At 48.6% G+C, this 18463-nt stretch overlaps 2 long non-coding RNA genes across 4 annotated transcripts; one reads left to right on the top strand and one right to left on the bottom strand.

Moving 5' to 3' along the window:
* Positions 1-486: 486 nt before the first annotated feature.
* On the bottom strand, positions 487-4031 carry LOC146895145 (uncharacterized). Of its 3 annotated transcripts, none has more exons than XR_015737527.1 (4): positions 3784-4030; positions 2599-2710; positions 1686-1848; positions 487-1189 (listed from the first exon to the last, which is right to left on the bottom strand). It is a non-coding gene; the product is annotated as an uncharacterized LOC146895145 (long non-coding RNA). The 3 variants fall into 3 exon arrangements; XR_015000891.2 differs by having other exon boundaries at positions 1655-1848; positions 3784-4029; XR_015737528.1 differs by lacking the exon at positions 2599-2710 and having other exon boundaries at positions 1655-1848; positions 3784-4031.
* Positions 4032-12539: 8508 nt separating this feature from the next.
* Positions 12540-16197, top strand: LOC146895146 (uncharacterized). Its single transcript, XR_015000894.2, has 2 exons — positions 12540-13739; positions 15980-16197. It is a non-coding gene; the product is annotated as an uncharacterized LOC146895146 (long non-coding RNA).
* Positions 16198-18463: the final 2266 nt, after the last annotated feature.

Below are 18463 nucleotides of genomic sequence, written 5' to 3'. Positions count from 1 at the left end.
ATCCGAGATTTGGCACTTCCCTCCAGTCCTATGGGACCCAGGCATGTTCAACCCCTAGGACTGCGACTTCTAAATGAACCCAAGAAAAGGCACAGCAATCTTAAAGACCTTAGTCTAGGTGTGTGTGTGTGGGGGGGGGGGGTGTTGCTGAAGTCCCCTCCTTCCCCTGCCCTGGGGTCTTGAGTCCATCCTGCTGCTGCTAGGGCATTCCTGGGTTCCAGTGCTTTTCTGTCTTAGCTGCTGGGTATCCCTCTCCCTCTGTTGCTGTTTTGCCCTGACCCTGGTGACCTGTTTTCAACTGTCTCACTGAGCCTTTGTCTATATCTGCCCCTCTCTCATCAGATCTCTGCCATGCAGCGATCACCAGCCACCAGCAACCACCCCAACACACACACACCACCACCCCTGCTAGGAACACACACACACGGGCAGAACCCGCCTTTTAAAAAACAAAAAACAAAAAAAAACGACAACTGGGAAACAGAGTGAATTAAAAAGCATTAACTTAAAAACAATCCATGTGTCTGCAAATGCATTCCAAATGGCAGCCCTTGCGGGGGTTGGGAGGGCAGCATGTTGGACACATTTCTGGAGTCCCAGATACGTAGGGGTGAAGGAGACCCAGAGCCTCACAGTATACCCCACACCCTAACCACCTGGGTAGCAGGGGTCTCAAGAGAGGGAACTTCCTCTGTGCTCATCATCCAGAACCCTCAGCAGGTTGCTTGAACCCTCCTGGAGTTGCATTTTAGCATCTGCTAATCTTTCTTTCCACTGATCTAAGTTCTCCAGAGGCATCAGTCCTCCCAGGACCCAGATTCAACACACACACACACACACACACACACACACACACACACACATGTGAGGCCTGGCCTGGCCTGCCTTGCCCTGCTCCACCTCCCCATGCTGTCCTCCTGTCCCCTAGACCACCCAGCATCCCTAACTCAGGAGGAAAAGGTAGTTAGAGCCAAAGCTTGTCTTGGCCTAGAAAGCCTCTCCCAGGGAGCAGCAGTCAGAAAGGGGCTGCCGGTCCCCCACCTGCAGCTCTTGTCAAGCCTGTTCAAGCTGTTTGGAAGGCTGCTTCTCAAAGGTGGCAACTCTCCTGTCATTCCAAGTCTCTTGAGGACAGAGGACTTCTCCAAAGTCCACCATGCAGGTACCCTTACAACTCCCAATAACCTTCTCTCTGTGGGTAGGAAAGAGAATTGGAATACATCAATTAGGTGTGTGTGTGTGTGTGTGTGTGTGTGTGTGTGTGTGTGTGTGTGTGCGCACGCGCGCGCACACACACACACACACACGCGCACATGTTGCTTGATTTGTGGCTCAAGGGATGAACCCAGGTTCCCCTTCTTGTTAGGAAGCAGTCTGCCCTCACTACCACCAGCCCTCATCAACTAGGTCTTAATCAGAGACAGTGGAACTGGACGGGGGTGGGAAGGTGTTCCTGGTTTCTACTCTCTCCCTCAATGTCTTCTCAATTGGAAAGGAAAATCCAAATCTATAAACCAGTTGGAGAGGAAGGAATCCTGGATTCCCAACCTTGTTCAGTTGTTGCCAACGACTTACAACTCCGCCCCGACCACGATACTATATGTGTCTCAGTTCTTACTGTAAGGTCTGCATATGGTGCCACAGGAGTGGCAGGTACCTGGATGGCTCTGAGTCGCAGCTTGCACTACCTTGAGCTTCAGTTTCTCTGTCTATAGCAGGAAGCGATGGGACCTTCTCAGCTCAGGCAGAAACACGCAGCTGAAGTGAAATCTGTTGGGCTGGGCAAGTGTCTGCCGTTACTGCTCCTACTGCTGAAAACCAGTAAGGAACGCGCTAGGATGGCGTTTGCTCCTGAAACAACACAACAAAAAGTCATCACTTAAAAAATCGCAGCCGTCCTCGTCAAATTACTGTGTTTTACCCTCTAAGTAATAAAAGATGAGTCACTTTATTTTCAATGACAAAAGTGTTCTGTGTTCACTATGCAGGGGAGCCTTTCAACATTCACCGGCTCCCACTCACAAGCCAGGCCCCAGAGGAGCCCAGTAAGGTCTGTACACAAAGCTCTCACTGCTTGTGCTGTGAGAATTCTGATTCCTATACAGCGCGTGCATGTGTTGTGTCAGCATCTGATGACACCCTGGTGTATCGTTCTCCGTGCTCTCGCTCTGATGCTGATGGGAGTTCTGACTGAGAATCACTAATGTGGGCTTTGGAGAATTTTTGTTTCAGTAGACATATTTATTCAAGCAGCTTCTGTCCCTGTATGTGTATGAGTTCCTGGGAGCTTGTGGAGATGTGTTACTGCATGCATAAGTGTAAGACTAGGAAGGTGTGCTTGCACAGGCAGCCATATGCTTCTTTGGGTGTGTAATACATCTGCAGGTGTGTTTCAGTGCATTTATTTGTGTGTGTGCTGTATGGAGTATGAAAACACCTTCCCTCCCCTCGTGTGTGTGTGTGTGTGTGTGTGTGTGTGTGTGTGTGTGTGTGTTTCCAGGAACATTTCTGTGACTATGCCTTCGTGTCATGTTCATATGTAGAAGGATTGAGCAGTGCCTGTATGGAGACATTTCACATGGTTTGTAATGCTAGACCCACCATTTTCTGCAAGGATTTCTGTGGTGAGAGCCAAATTCAAGTCACTGAGCCCTGGAGTGGTAGCTAAGACCTCTAGGGCTCCATTGTCCTTGTCCATGGATCCTTTCTCTTCCTGGAGGAGAGAAACGGAAGAGTTTGATCTTAAACCCCAGACCTCTTTGCTGAACATTCTAATCCTGAGAATGAGAGAGAGAAAGAGAGAGAGAGAGAGAGAGAGAGAGAGAGAGAACCAGCAGCTGCCTGTTAATTAGCTCCTCTGGAATAGGTGTTGCATATTTGATTGTTTCTGAGAGGCCCTTGATCATCTAGATGTCCTTCCTTTCCCTGTGGCCCTCCCAGGGGTCTAGGCATCTACCTGCTCAGAACGGTAGTGCGGTATTCACAGGCCTGAGCACTAACACATGAACTTTTCAGACCGACCACTTGCTAAGCAAATGTCACTTAACCTAGAGCTTGGAAGGAATCAGTGAGACAAAGGACCCATTGGAATAGATGAGGATGGGTCCCAGGCCAGATGGAGATGAGCTAATAAGGCTCCCATAGCACCAAAGACAGCACCATCCCAGGAAAACTGCCCCCAAAGCCAGGAATCCTTCCACAGCTGAAAGAAAATCCTTGGATGCCTGCAGCAGGCATCTTAGGCTAGATGAATCCCCAGGCCAGAATCTCTGAGTCCACTCTGCTGGGGTTCCCTCAACAACTACTATAAGTTGATGGGAGCAGGAGACTTGCTACGCTGAGCTAAGAGCCTACTGTGGGTTAAGTCATTCTCTTTTCATGTTTGTATATAATCTGTACACATGGGAACTTTGTTCCTATGATTGACTTTGAACCTGTGACTTTAACCTTTGCTACAATCTCATGTATACATAGGCTTGCAAGCAGAAACATATGTAAATGTCTATTAACCTCCATGCATTATTGATTTCTTTTAAAACATGCAATACATCAGTGCACGCTAATTAACACCAACACAACACACAGGTTCATAAACACTGCATAGATGTTACATGCAGATGCTGTTATGGACTGAATGTCTTCCCTAGACACACCCCATGTGATAGTATTGGAGAGACTGGCATTAGAAAGCAATTAGATGAAGTCTTGATCCTCTGCGATGGGATTACTGGCCTCATAAAAGGAGGAAAGGGCCAGAAAGACAGCTTAGCAGATAAAGGTACTTACCATCATCCCTGAACCTGAGTTCAGTCTTCTGAATCCACATGACAGAGGGAGAGAACCAACTCCCAAAAGTTGTCCTCTGAACTCTACATATGTATTGTGACATTTGTGCTCTCCTCAAAGAAACTAATAAACATACTAAACATTTTAAGAAAGGAGCGTAAGAAAGAGTAGCACCTAAACTCTCTCTGCCATGTACAGAGATGGGAGGAAAGCTAGGCAGAGTCCCTCCCGAGAAATCAAATCTAGAGGCATGCTGTGAGATGGTCCAGCCCCCAGCACTATGTAAAACAAATAACTGTAATTGTTATAGCATCCTGGAAAGACTGGCAGGTATAATCTATGAATTATACTGGCCCACATTTGTACATGTTTACTCTCATGTAAATAAAAATCCCTGATATTGTTCTAGAGAAATCCTAGAAGATTCGTTGGGACATGTTTCACTATGGCCACCACATAGCCAATGCTTTGGTTCCCCCACCTACCTACTGCACTCCCAAGATCGCCACACAAGAAGGCACGTAGTAGCTCTATTTTATCAAAAAGGACAATAAGACCTGAGTACACACTCAGGGTTTGCTAGGACAATTACTGAGCGGTACAGCTCTGTACCCTGGGATCTGCACTTGAGTTTTCAGACACAAACATATAGAAATGCATGATCTAGCACTTAGAGCTCAGCAAGAGAAACTTCACCAGAGTCTAGCGAGAACAGTTCGGACAGAGTCCACAGGGCCCAAACTGCCATTGCCCAGGGCCACCTGCCTGGTTCAGTCCAGCACCTTCTAACTGTGTCCCTGACTTGGGAACAGCTGACTGCCGGACTGGGCAGGGTTTCCCCAAAGTGCAGATTCACGGGCCACCCTGAAACAGCTCAAGAGCTGCCTTTGGAGTCTGATTTAAAATAATGGCCATCAGAGTAGGAGGAATATAAACTGAGTTTATTATTCTGTTCAGTTTAAGCGACAGACTTAGCTCAGTGCCACAATCCGCAGGGAATGCAGCTATACTGTTCTCAACGCTAAGTGACTTCCCTGGGGCTGCTGCTGAGCACGTGCTCAGCTCGTCTTGAGATGGCGGCGGGGGTATTGCATTTGCTTCAGCCTCTGACTGCAACCTCAGTCTTACTAACAGGTTCCTGGGCGTTCTGGTTCCTCAAGTTCTGCCCACCTTTAATGCCCACATCCAGTACCCCGGAAGCCCCCACCTTGTCCCCACCCAGAGGGGACATTCAGAAATATCCATCAGCCCTGCACCAGGAGCAAGCTCACAGATATGTCACCCTGTGTCAGTTCTGGACTACAGTGTGGCCAGCTCCTGCTGAAGACGGATGAAGGCCCTCCCAACAAGAAAACATAAGTATTTTCTTTCCCAGACTGATTCAGATGGAATCGACACTGTTAATAAAGTGGCTGCTGGCTATATAGGAGTGTCTGAATGTGTCCTTTTCTGACAGGGAGCATGTCATCTGTCTCTGTCTGTACCCTGTCAGGTGACAAGACATCGCTGGCCTCTTCCCCTTTGAAATGTGCCTCAGTTGGCAGAAAGTAGGCAGGGAACATTTGAAAAAAATACCAGCTTTGCCTCTATGGAGGGCAGGGAGGAGTGACCCGAGGTTGTTGTCCTTGGCAAACTGGCCCCTCAGGGGTATGGCCAACAGTGCCAACAAGGCTACTTATTTAAGCTCCACATCAAGCAGGGACATTTTATGTCTGAGGACAGGAGGGAAAGAGCTGAAACAGGCTCATCTCCCTATTTGGAAGGTGCTCAAATCAGAAAACAATGGGGCCCACTGTGAAGCAAGCCACGCTTCATGACACGTGGCCTAGAAATGGAGCCTCAAGACCAGGGAAGGGGTTGAAATAACATTTCAGGTTGGAGTCCTCCCCACCGCCACCTGCAAATAGGTGTTAGGATGGAAAACAGGGCACCTCTCCTGGCCACGCGTCACCAACCAGGGGTGTTTGAAATGAAAACAAAAAAATTCTTCCTTAGAAGAACATGTGTTTCCAAGACAGGGTGAATTCTCTTCTTGAGTCCCAAGTCCTGTAGCGGCCTTGTGAAGGCCTTATTCACAGCTGCAGCTTTGGAGGCTGCTCTGGGGGCCCTCAAGCTGCTGCTATGGGGTTAAATGCCACCAGTCTCCAGGCTTCAGAGATGGTTCATCCAGAAGTTTGGTGAGTGCTAAGTATCTACGTGTCTGAGGCTACAGAGAAGTTCCCTGGGTTGACTTTCAAATCCTGCAGCATCAGGTAGCCTTGGAGAAGGTTTTCCATCTTCCTGTGCTTCTGTTTCTCCAGAAGACTTCCTGGGGACAATGATTCAGATTCCTGGGGACAGCTATGAGAAAGTCTGAAAACAAGGGGCTCCCACAGCACAGGACTCCTGGTAGCCTGGCAAAGACTGGCATTGTATTGCAGGATCTCTTGGAAGTTTCCCACTACCCACGAGATAGGCGGAGCTCTTTGAGTTTCTAGTCAGTACCCTCTGAGGTTCGATTACAACCCTGTCTCTTGTTCAGTATTCTAATATTCGCTTGCTGAAATCAGGGCACCTACAAGCATTCCCACTCACAGTCCCTGAATTTATGCCACACTGTAGACATACCCAAATGCCTGTTCATGCTACACCATATATTCACCCCCACTGCACCTCCCAACCGGATGCCCTTCTTTAGGGAAAATGAAACTACACTTACAGAACATACATATACCATATGTTGGAGGCTTCACATTACAGTGCTATCAAGTTGAAACTCAAAAAGTGTCAAAATTTGAAGCATTTTAGATGTTGACATTAGAGTTATTCATTTGCTGGAGTCTATAGAAATAGTCTAAAAGCCAAAAACTTCCAAAGTCTAAAGATTGTACAATTTTAGGCATATGTTTTACAGGAGGAAACATAAGACCAAGAGGGAGGAAAGGGGACAGTAAAGTGGGCAATGGGAGGGAAATAATATGGTTATATTTACCATAGAACAAAGATCACCATAGACCAAATAGAAGACCGGGATCAGGCAAGATGAGAAAGGAGGCAGGAGTGTTGAGCAAGAAGATAGAGGTCAGGGAGAGAAGTGGAGGTTCAGAACAGAGGCTGAAGTCTAAGGAGAGGCTACTGGGGTGTCCACACAGGAAAATAAAGGGCTCATTTCTCCTACCTGGGAAAGACCAGGTTTGGGACGTGTGCCTCACTTGTTTTCCTAACACATTTTTGGTGGCACCTGCTGGATGACAGACTCCGGTCCAGATGCCGGGACACAGTTGTGAACATAGCAACAAAAGCTCCATCTTCCTGGGATTTGTGTGCAAGTAGGAAAAAAATATAATAAACAAGTAAAAATGTATAATATATTAGATAAAGGTTATATAAAAATTCAAAAGCCAAGCCCGTTAGCGCAAACCTAAAATGTCAATTATTTGTGAAACTGAGGCAGGAGGATCCAAAGTTCAATGCCTGCCTCGGCTACAGGGTGAGGGCAAAGCCAGTCTGGACAACTTAATGAGGATGCATCTAGAAATAAAAGAAGAAGAATGCTGAGGCTGTAGCTCAGCAGCAGAGAACTTGCTGATGTGTGCGAGGCCCTCGGATCGATTGCTAGCACTGTTCCACTGAAACAAAGAGTTCCAAGATGGCGGAGCAGATACAAAAGAAAAGTGATTGTGGATATGATGGTGACGTAAGGCCTCACCAACTGAGTAACTTTTTATGTAAGAAAGTGAGCCCACGGGTATCTGGTAGATCAGCCCAGGCAAAGAATTGGCCCCCAATGACCTTTCCTGAGCCACCAACTTGTTGTGGAGACTGTGCTGCTGGGTGGAGCATCTAAAGCTATTAGTGTCCCCTCATGCCCAGAGCCAACCCCGTGCCTGCACACCGTCACAGACACTCATTCCTAAAGCGAAATTCTAGGCTCGAGCAGTGGTCCTAACCCCTAAATTTAACAGTCCCTAGCCCCTGATGCAGAAGGGCTGACTTTGGACAACCCTGCCTTCTAGGCTCCTATCAATAAATAACACATCACATGGGATATGGATTTTTTCCTTCATAATTAACCTTTATTCATTCCTTCATTTCACCCAACACCCTCTTATGTATTAATTCATTTATGCATTGTCTTCCTTGTTTTGTTTGCTTATTCCTTTCTGCCCTCATTACTCGTTCACGAACTGATTCCCTAATTTTCCTACCTTGTGACCTTTATTTCATAAGTAAATGGGAGTGCTCGGTTTTCCATACAAGGCTCGCATCTTAGCTCAGGGATGCAAGCATGGGACAGACACATGTATTACAGCAGTCATATCAGCATCCATTCATCCTAAGGCTAGCCTGTAGATCATGCACCTTACATAGATTCTCTCAATCATTTATTCCTGTGGACTCAGTTACTATTTTTTATGGCATTTGCCAAACCTCTACCAGTCCAAAAAAACATGGGCCTGACATGTTTCAGGAGACAAGGGATGGGGAGGAGATAATTAAGATAAGTTATGCCAGTCACCATCATCCATCCATCCATCCATCCATCCATCCATCCATCCAACATCTCATCCAGTCACTCTCATAGACTTCCACTGGCCTTGCTCAATACCAATTCCTGAACTGGGCTGCTTTACCCAAAATGACTTGGGGAAGGCTATGTTCAACTGCAACTGCACCTCAAAGGCTGAATACAATATCAGGCCCTGTGAAGAAGAAATGCAGTCCAGACAGCTGATGGCATAGACGGATTGGGATATGGTGTCCACAAACACCACATCGCAGCTGAGTAAGAAAATCGCCCAGCCCAGCAGCTAATGGCACTGCTTCGAGAGCGCTCAAGGCAAATTTCTGTGAGACTGACTGCCAAGCCAAAGAAATTTCTGTGCTGCAAGGAAGACCTGGCGTGGCCTCCCGTTTCCCATTGTAAGGAGGCTATAGAGCAAGTAGGCACCAAAGTGTCAGGTTGGTTGTTCCTGAGGCAGTATGATTTCCTGCCCCTGTCTCCTTCACCCAGAAGAAAAATGCTCCAAAAGGTGGGTAAGATTCCCCACTGGCCCTACACCCCTCACAGTTGTGGCAAAGCTCCGTGACAGCTTGCATACCAATAATTCGAAACTATGTAGATGAAATTTTCCTTCCCCAAGTAAAGGCTCTGATAGAATTGGAAGGAAAGTGTTTAAAGATAGGAACCTAGCTGTGCTAGCATCCAGCAGAGCATCCAGAGATCGAGGACGCTAGGGAACTGGAGAGAGGTAGATGCCAAGTATGGGTCCCCGGGGGCCTGGACGCACCTGCCATGTCATGAAGCTAGCTAATCTCGAATGCCACCATTCTAGTCACAAGCTGAAGCGAGACAAGGACAAAGGGGCTTGAGGCTGACTCTGAGTGCCCTAGCTGAGATCCTGAGCCTTCTCTTAGCCCTTTGGAGGTGGTAGAACTTGCACCTAAGTCTCAGGTCTCCAGAGGACAGCGGAGCCTTCTGGCTATGCAGAAAGCACAACAAACATCAAACAAGAACAAAAATAATAGGCGCCACTCAACACTTACTTGCTCGTATGCAAACACATCTGACTAATAGCATACTTTCACAATCAGAGTCTCATTTTATCTTCAAAAACCTGAGGGGACAGACTAATATGTGTGAGGGATAGAGTATAAACCCTGCTTTACATTCAAGCCCATATCAGTTCTTAGGGGTCCATTGCATCAGACTCCCAAATGAAAGGGCGCAGCTTTGTTTTTCCGGGAAGACGGTGTTTTGAATACAAATAGTGAGTGGTCTTGTAGGTGGAATGTGCTATCGGAAGCTCTAGTCTCTTCCACATCCACTTGGACCTGGAGAGAAGGTAAAAGGCTGGACTAAGCCAAGGCTGAACCTCCTACTGTGGCCCAGGCTGTTTCCACTTTATCAACCCTAACGTTGACCTTGAGCAAGGCACTCCCCATGATTGCAGCCTCCCCATGGGTGGTGGGAACATATAGGGCAGGTGACTTTGAAGGCCACTTTTGCTGGAACAGATTTGAGGACAGAATATGAAGGAAAGAGATCAGGAAGTCCCAGGACTCCATGGGTGGAGCAGTCTAGCTAGGGACAGGGGCAGAGGGCACTGCAGCAGCCCTTTACCGACTTCACAGGCAAGGCCCACTGCCCTCCACTTCCTCCTCCAGCTGGAGGGTCTCCTCCACTTCCAGGTCTTGTTGACTTTTGAATTTACAAGGTGTGTGGGTCGCTAAGACCTGGGATGATTGCACCCTGGGGCCAGACCCGCCTTGAGAAAGCATCCTTTTTACCCAGCCCCACAGAAGGAGGTGGGGACACCATCTGGGGTCTCCTAATGCTGCCTCGAAGTGACAGAGAATACCAAAAAGAAGACAGACGAGAGGAAAGAAAGACCGGCTCCATTCTGGAAAGGACAGGGAGAAGCCATGAATAGCGCCACAATTCCATCCTGAAGCCCTGAGTTCCTGACTATGGACTAGTTCTGCTGGGGGGTGAAAGCTCAGGCGGGTGAGGAGCTTTATGGTGTTTACTTGGTTTATTGGCTCTGGGGAAGAGGATATGAGGCCCCATGTAGTTTTCTGAAGATAGGACCCTTGCAAGAAAAGGCAAGATTTATGACTTCCGGAAAAAAATCCTCAAGGTTACCAGGCTGGGCATGGTCAACTGTCCTTAACTGTGTGGGCTTAAGGGAGGGGACCTAGAGGAAAAGAAATCTCGGAGTCCATTCCCCCAAGCTCTCTTTCAATGCTTCTCCAGGGACAGCTCCACAGGGTGGATGGTACTTGGATTCCCCTACCACGTTAACAAAGCCGGACTGAGGTCAGAAGAGCCCCTGCTCTGGAGGATCCACATCAAACCCAGTTCTGGCTCCCATATTGGGGCCCTTTCTCTCTGGGCAGCTCTCACTAGAGTGCCCTGTGAGGTCCGGTGGGGAAATACCTGAGTCACCCTGGCTAGGGTAGCGGCCTGTAGTTGCCCCGTGTGCCACCCCAGGCAGGCCTGGAAAAATAACTACCCATCCTGCCCAGCGAGGTGACCAGGCAACCTCTAGCGCATGACCACAACAAGGGTGCTTGACCTCTCGGAAAATGCCCACCCCACTACGCCTGTGGACACCGGCCCTGGCCAAGTGCTTCTAGAAACAAATGTTTCGCTGACAACCCTACTTCACAGACACAAGAGGCTGGTTCCTGACACGGCCTCCCAGTCTTCAGTGGCCCCTGTTAGCAGGATAGATTGTGTTTCTGGGCTTAATTAAGGGACAGACCATAAATATTCATGTAGCCAAATGAGCTTGGCTCACAAGTGCAGCTGCTTCCCGCTTGGGGAAAATTAACATTGTTTTCCAGCAGAGAGTAATGAGGCTGCGCACTACAGAGGAAGCTTTTCAACAGCCTCTTTAGGACAGAAAGGGAAGGCCACACTCAGAGGCCCTGCACCCTGGGGAATTGTCCTGGCCTCGGCAGAGCCCTCTGCTTCCCCAGTCTGGCTCAGCGAGGCTCCTGAAGGGGGACATTCACCAGGGTGCTCGGCAGAGCAGGATTCTCCTAGCTGTCAAGAGAACTCGGTTTGGCAAAATGTTGCTGAAGGTCTAAATCCACCTGCCACCTCTCGTGTTGGGAAGCTTTCCTGGGACCTGGCCATGCTTGTTTGTTTCAGTATTGGCTAAAGAGTTGAACCACTGTGTGCTAGACCTTTTTAACCTGCAAAGCCTGAAATGTTAGCCACTAGGCCTTGTGTAGAGAATCTGCTGTCTACTAGAACCATCTAAAACCACTTCAAGCCGGACACTTTGTTATTCTTATTAAAAGTCTTGTATTTGGACTGGCAAGATGACCCCGTAGGTAAAGGCCCTTTACCACACAGGCCCACTGACTTGAGTTCAGTCATCAGAGCCTGGGGTGGAAGAAGAGAACCAGCTTCCAAAAGCTGTCCTCTGACTTCCACATGAAAGTCACAGCATGTGCCTGTCCATGCATGCAAGCTCACACGCATCATCAACCTAGTCAAAACAACATCAGGAATAAATGGATAGAAGGCCCATCATTTTGATCTCTCTGGGGTCCTAGACATGGAGCGTTGTTTGACCTTGTGGATATATGATCCTGTGTGCAGATCCTGAAACCCGAGGGCTGCCTCTTTGTTCCCTTCCTTAGCTGTGACCATCCTTCCTAGGATCACTTTTTGTTATCTCAGAATCCTCAAGGTGCAGGATCCTAATCGCGAAAAAAACCAACTCATCAGATCTTAGAACCTTAGTTTCAAAATGAGGGCCCCTCTCCTCATTTCTGATAGTGGGCTAAATGCTTTCCATACATTGTCTCGCTGAAACCCCAAAGTAAGTTGGAGTAGGGATTACTGGCAATATTTATGAAGTATATATTACAACAACATGCAATTTATATGTGATATGATTATAAACTGTGATATTAAAAAATGGTACTTTGAAATATTAGGAGCCTCATCTGCATCTTGGTCACTTGGAGTGGACTGTAATGGCAGAACCCAAACCTAGAGCTCAAAACCGGCCTCTCAGGCAGCCCCACTTCCCACTAAGTACTCAGCCTCTGAATTCCTGCTATGGCAGGGGGTCTGCCATCTCCTCCCCCACCCCTGAGTATTCACACCGGGATCTGTCCTTATAGTCACCAGTTCGCTCCTAGTTTGGGCTGGCTCTTCCCATCTCTGTAAAGCCCAGCAGGACACAGGCATTCTCAGGGTCATCGTCCAACTCTTTGGAAGTCGGCAGCAGGCTGAGTCCCCGTTTGCAGCAAATTAGAACTGGGCAGAAATCTCCCGTTTCTGTCAGACTCTCCTCCAGGAAGCCCTCCCCATGCCCAAAGCTCCCAGGGTTTCTGCCTGAACAACCTGTCCTTGAGCCAGGCCAGTAATAACCCCAGGACTCTCTAAAGCTTCCATTCTTTCTGCGGCGTTCAGCTTGCCTTGGGATCTGCTCTCTCTTCCTGCAGTTCTGCATAATGAAGCTCCGCAAAGCCTTGCACTGTAATTGTCCTCATGGCCAATGCCTCTTGTAAGATGATGGACCTGAGACCCATAGGGAGGAGGAATAGACTGTCAATGAGAGGAAGAGATGCCTACAGAGAAGCCCTGTGTGCCAGGAACCTAAGAGCCCTTCAGCCCCTTTCTCTTCACATGGGTACAGAGCAGGCATTTGGAGCTGCTGCAGACACTCTGACCAGCTGGAGGCCCCCAAGACAAGGAGAAAGCTGTGGAAACAAATCCCATGTGCCAAACAGTTTCACATGCACCCTGAACAGGTATTTTGATCCCTGTGCAGGTTGGATGTCCTGGGGATCAGGCTGGACCAAGGACTACGTGGGGAAGGCCTCTAGCCTACCTCCAGCAGCCCTAAGAGGCCAGCTCATATCCTTTCAGAGAGTGGAAAAGGAAACACTGGGCCCTTTTACAGGGTTTCTTGTGTGTGACGAGCAGCCTCTGAGGATGGCCAAGCTGCCACGGATGGAAGAAACCGTTTATTTTTCCTGTGAGCCGCTCTGGAGCCTTTCAAAGGTGTGAAGTTCCAGGGCCTGCAAATGCTGACTCCACAGGCTGCAAAGAGCCAGCCCTCCCTGGGCCTCAGCCCCTCACACCCCCCTCCCAAAGCTCCAGCCTCTTCATGTGCTAGGGGAACTCCCCCAGGCCCATCTGGCCTCTCCTGTGCTGAAAGGCCGCAGAGTGACAGGCCAGAAACCTGATTCAGTGTTTATTCACTAAACACTGAGAGGGCCCTCCTGAGCCTCCTCCCCACCCAAAGCCTCTGCTACTTCAAGGAGGGGTGGGGGGTGGCACTGGCCATCTCCCATGCTCAGCATACCTGGTATACTTGCCCCAGGAGATTAGCCACAAGGAGAAGCACCCAGGCTGGCCCCGAAGCAACTTTGTGTAAAACACAAAGAAAGAACAGCCACTCAAGTGGCCTCAGCCTACAGAAGAACCCCAAGTCCCGTGGATTCTGGTAAGGACTCTGCGTACCTCCTCCCATGACAAGGTTGGGAGTTTCTACAAGACCCCTGCCCGAGAGTTGTACCATGTTGTAATGCTGCAGGTCTATAGCAACAGAAGGGATCTCAGGCTGAAGCGAAGGGCTCTGTCTGTGTTTCTAACTCCAGCCTGGTCTGAGGTCTGCAGCTCAAATATGATGGGCAGCTGCAGCCATGGAATGACTGGCTGTTCCCTCATGCAGCCACCCAGGAAGCGGCACTGGGGTTGTGTTTTCCGTTTCACCTGAGACAGGGTTTTTCTGCATAACCCAGGCTGGCCTCCAGGTTGTGGCAATTCTCTCTCAGCTTGCTAAATGCCGGGACTGCAGCACGAACTTCTGTGTCCAGCTTCACAGTTACTAAGGAAACATCTGAACTGGTCCTGTTTTCTGTTCTTTTTCTGCTCCCTTCTCTCCACTCTGTGCTTGTAACACACCAGACTGCTGTGTGGTGCTGATGTGGTGTGTGTCTGGACCAATACTTTGTTACAGCACAGAAAATGTAGCCATTTCTCTATGAAGGTCGGCGGTGTGGCTGAAGGGGAGGGGTTTGATCTGTGCTGGTGGCGCTCCATCTGAACTGATGGAGAGCGACCCTGTCGTAGTAACCAGCCAGCCTCACATCCCAAGTTCATCTGGAATTCCAGAAAGATCACCACAAAAGGACACTTCACACTGCCATGGACTCGGGGCCAAGCTTCGGGTCAAGAAACCAGCCCACCACCCAGCACCTATCAGCCGCCCTTCAGGGCAACCCTCACTGCTTGTACATCTAGTGGCTGGGCTGAGCCCTGTGATCTTGCCCATGCCCTGTCAGGGCTGCCATGGCCCTGCCCACTCTCACGCATCTTTGGCTAACTGCTGCCGTGACAGGCCCACTGACTTCCAGTGGGACCATGACAGAGAGCCCTTGCCGCCACCCCATTCACCCTGTGAACCCCCTCCTTGGCCTTCTAGGCCTACGGTGACAGTGGCTTGCTCACAAATGGGGCATTGTCCTTGTCCCTTAGTAAAGGCCATCTCCTTTCCTCAGCCCTACTGTTTCTAACCCCAGAATCGGCCTCGATGGCCCCTGTAAGCTAAGATGTATACGGAGCACAGTGTCACCCAGCACCGTGCTTCAGAATAATGGCAGAAGACAACCTTGATATTTTTGCCTTTTACAGATAGAGAAACTGAGTCAGACAGTGTTGCCTCTTGATCCCCCAGATGCTACATCATTTGCTCATTTCCATGCTCCTTTCCTTGTTTCTTTCTGCACTGAGCCGGCGCATGCTCCTTGTTCCGCTCCATTCTACCTATGCCACTGGAAAATGTGTATGGCAGCCACAGCCAACAGTCTGGGAAGTTTGGGGTCGTGGTTTTTCTGTTTAGCATCGGAAATCAAAAGTGAGAGCCATGAAAACAGCAATTTTGGGTTGAGCGGCCTCTGAGATAAATCGGAGCACCGGCCTGGCTGGTCGGAAATGCAACTCCTAAGAAGGAAACCAAGGCAGATGGTTCTCTTCCTGTTTCTAATATTTTTCACTCCCACACTGAGATTATTGAATGCAACTTCCTACTTGTGGGTGGGCTTATTAGGGATCAGAGAGGAATGGGGACTTGCCTGGAGGCACACAGCACATAGGCAAGGCTGTGCTGTGCGCTAGGAACCTTCTGTCTTGCGCTTCTCTGCCGTTTTCAGTTTCGGGAAACTCTCGGCTCCATCGAAATAGTACCCTTAGAAGCCGAGGAGTGCTGCGATGTCATCGGCTGTGAGGATTTCCAATCTCTAAACTAAGTGGCTTGTTAAGAAAAATATTTGACATTGGCAAATAATAAAAATAAGTAAAGGGGGATTACTTTCCCCCATTTGATCTGTAGGATGCTGACTGGTGTCTCGGGATTTCTGGCCTGTGTTTCTGTCTCCATATGGAGTCTGGAGGTATTGGTGATGAACCTGAGGGCCCAGGACTTCAGTAAAAGCCGGAGAAAAGCCCGAATGCCCCTGTCCTTAGGCAGAGGCTCCACATCCAAGCTGCTTGTCTTTGGCTAGTCCTTTGATAGTTCCCTGGGATGGACTCACTAGGAAGTCCGTGTTTTCTAAACTTTCAGGGTACCTCTTGAAGCTGCCTGTGGTTTGCTTAGAGTTTGTCCCTCGGAGGCGTAAGAGAATCCCGAAAGTTACTTCTCTTCTTGATATCTGACCACCTCCTCCACTGTGCCGTCCCCTGCAGGGATTTACGGCTTGGTGAGGAGCCTCGGTGTCTCCCTGATGGGAATTCCGCCATCAACTCGTTACCAAAGCGTCCTCATCAACCTGGCTTTAATCGCCTCCAAGCCTGATAACCATCAGAGGCTGTTCATCCCTGGCAAATTATCTAATCCACATGTTGTTCAGTTTGTGTAAACCCTAGCCCACGAGGATCATAAAATAAATAAGCATGAAATGGTTTATAGTTTCCAGTCTCCTTTCACCTAGACAGGCCAGGCGGCTCTCCCCGCCACCACCATGGCTGCCACCTCCTTCCAAGAAAGGAGAGATGATGTGGCTTCTAGGAGGACCTGTTTGCTGCCATCTCTGCCACAGGCCACACACACTCTTCTGCCCCATCTCTTCTGTGACCCTTCCCATGTCCCAGAGGAGTCAAAGCTTCACGTTACTGACGTGTTATTCATAGGCTTGTGCTGCAAGGCACAGGCACGGTGAATTAAGACACTGGGTGATTTGGAAAATGAAAGTAAAGCTGCCCTTGGGGGAAAAGCTGGTAGGAATTTGTAGCCATGGGAGGAAGAGCAGAGAAGAGAGGCAGAAAAAGATGTGGGCAGCTCCAGAGGGTGTAGGAAGGATAAGACTGGAGTGTGTAGTCCAGATATAAGCAAGGTCTCCAAGGCTATGCTCATACGTGTATGTACCTGTGAGGGCAAAGGCACAAACACAACTGGATCAGGAGTGGAGCGGGCAGGCAAGCACCCCCACCCCCACCCCGTCCCTGAAATTCCTCTAGTGTATATCTGAAATCCTGTAATTTCACAATTCTGGGATTTGTCTGTCTACTTCTCTCACAAACTGACACTGAATGTAACGTTCTATGGTTCTAAGTACCTAGATCCAAACAGTCCATAATTATGGATGCTCTGAATCTCTAATGCTGCTGTTCCGGATGCAGACACTCCGGTTCTAAGATTCCTTCCGTCAGTGTTTCTGTATTGATATTCTAACACTCCACTGTGCTTGAGGTCTCTAATTGTTAATCCACAAGCCTGTGATTCTACACATTACCTTGTCCATATTTCTTTTCTTTTTTTTCTTTCCTTTTTTCATTTTTTAAAATAATTTATTTATTTGACGTGCATTGGTATTTTGCCTGCATGTATCTCTGGGTGAGGGTTCAGATCTTGAAGTTACAGAGACTTTTTAGCTGCCATGTGGGTGCTAGGAATTGAACCTAGGTCCTCTGGAAGAGCAATCTGTACTCTTAACCTCTGAGCCATCTCCCCAGTCCCCATTTTGGTTTTTCTAGACATAGGGTCTCACTATGTAGTGCTGACTGTCCTGGAACTTACTATGTAGACCAGATTGGCCTCAAACTCACAGAGTTCTGCCTGCTTTTGCCTCTGTGCCACCATGTCCAGTTTTGTCAGTATTCCTAATGTTCTACAAAGTCGCAGTTTCAATTCCACAATCCCCAAATTCTTTAATTCTAATGTTTTGTGCTTCTACAACTTAAGGCTTTTTTGTGAATATAAGCGCTAATTTTTAAATAATTCTAAGAGGATGATTCCAGAATTCTAGGTTTCTCAGAATCTGCAATGCAAAGCTATTTTTTCCACTTTCTCCATTTTGAAAACTCCAAGATTCTGTAATTTAAAGATAGTATGTTATACCCCCAACATTTCTTATAATTTAAGATTACTTTATTTGAAATACGAAGTCACTTGATCGGCGAAGGCCAGGAATTAAGTCGTTGTAGGGTCCAGGAATGCTAAGCCGCTCCCTGGGATCAAGTTGTGGGGTGTTCCAGGCAGGATCTTCACCATAGCAAAGGAGACCAAAAGAGGGCTGGCAATTCTAGGGACTGAGAGACACTAAGGCAGTGGGAGTGGAGGAGGTGGTTCCAAGCCCAGGGTCTGGTGAGGAGTCTGCCCCTACAACGGGGGTCCTTCCTCAAGAGCCAGGTTTCCAAACATCTGCCTGCACCCACGTCGGCATCCCGATCTCGAGCCTTGAAAAGAAGCCTTCTGCCTTTCTTGTTCTCCATCAAGGGCTCCCATGACAGTCATCCCAAACAGCTAATGAGTTTCAGATGGGCTTCAGAAACCGGGGACCAAAGAGACGCTGAGGGTGGGGTGGGGGTTCTTTAGCTGAGTATTGTGGGGGTTGGGGAGAGACTCAAAGGGAAGAATCTTTTGTAGCAAACAAATTCCGGGGCCACACACCTTCCCAGGGCCTGGGGAAAGAACCAAGAAAGAAGCTGAGAGTCTCAGAGTCACTACGTGTTCTGTATCCCTCACTTGCTAGCCTCTTCTCTCTCCCACTGTACATAGACCTACAGGCCTGCCTTGCCTGGCTTGCTCTTCATCGCTGTTTTGAACTCAGACTGAGGAAAGCCCTGGAAGAATTCTGCAAAAGCATCAAGGATTTCTTCAGGCCAAAGTGTCATCATTCACCTGCTGATAATGCATCTTCGCAATTAGATCTTCTGCGGCCTTGTGGTCTT

The sequence above is a fragment of the Myodes glareolus genome, chromosome 3, assembly GCF_982192425.1.
Source record: "Myodes glareolus chromosome 3, mMyoGla1.1, whole genome shotgun sequence".
Lineage (NCBI taxonomy): Eukaryota > Metazoa > Chordata > Mammalia > Rodentia > Cricetidae > Myodes > Myodes glareolus.
The sequence above is the reverse complement of the archived record's forward strand: the minus strand, read 5'-3'. Positions and strand labels throughout refer to the sequence as shown.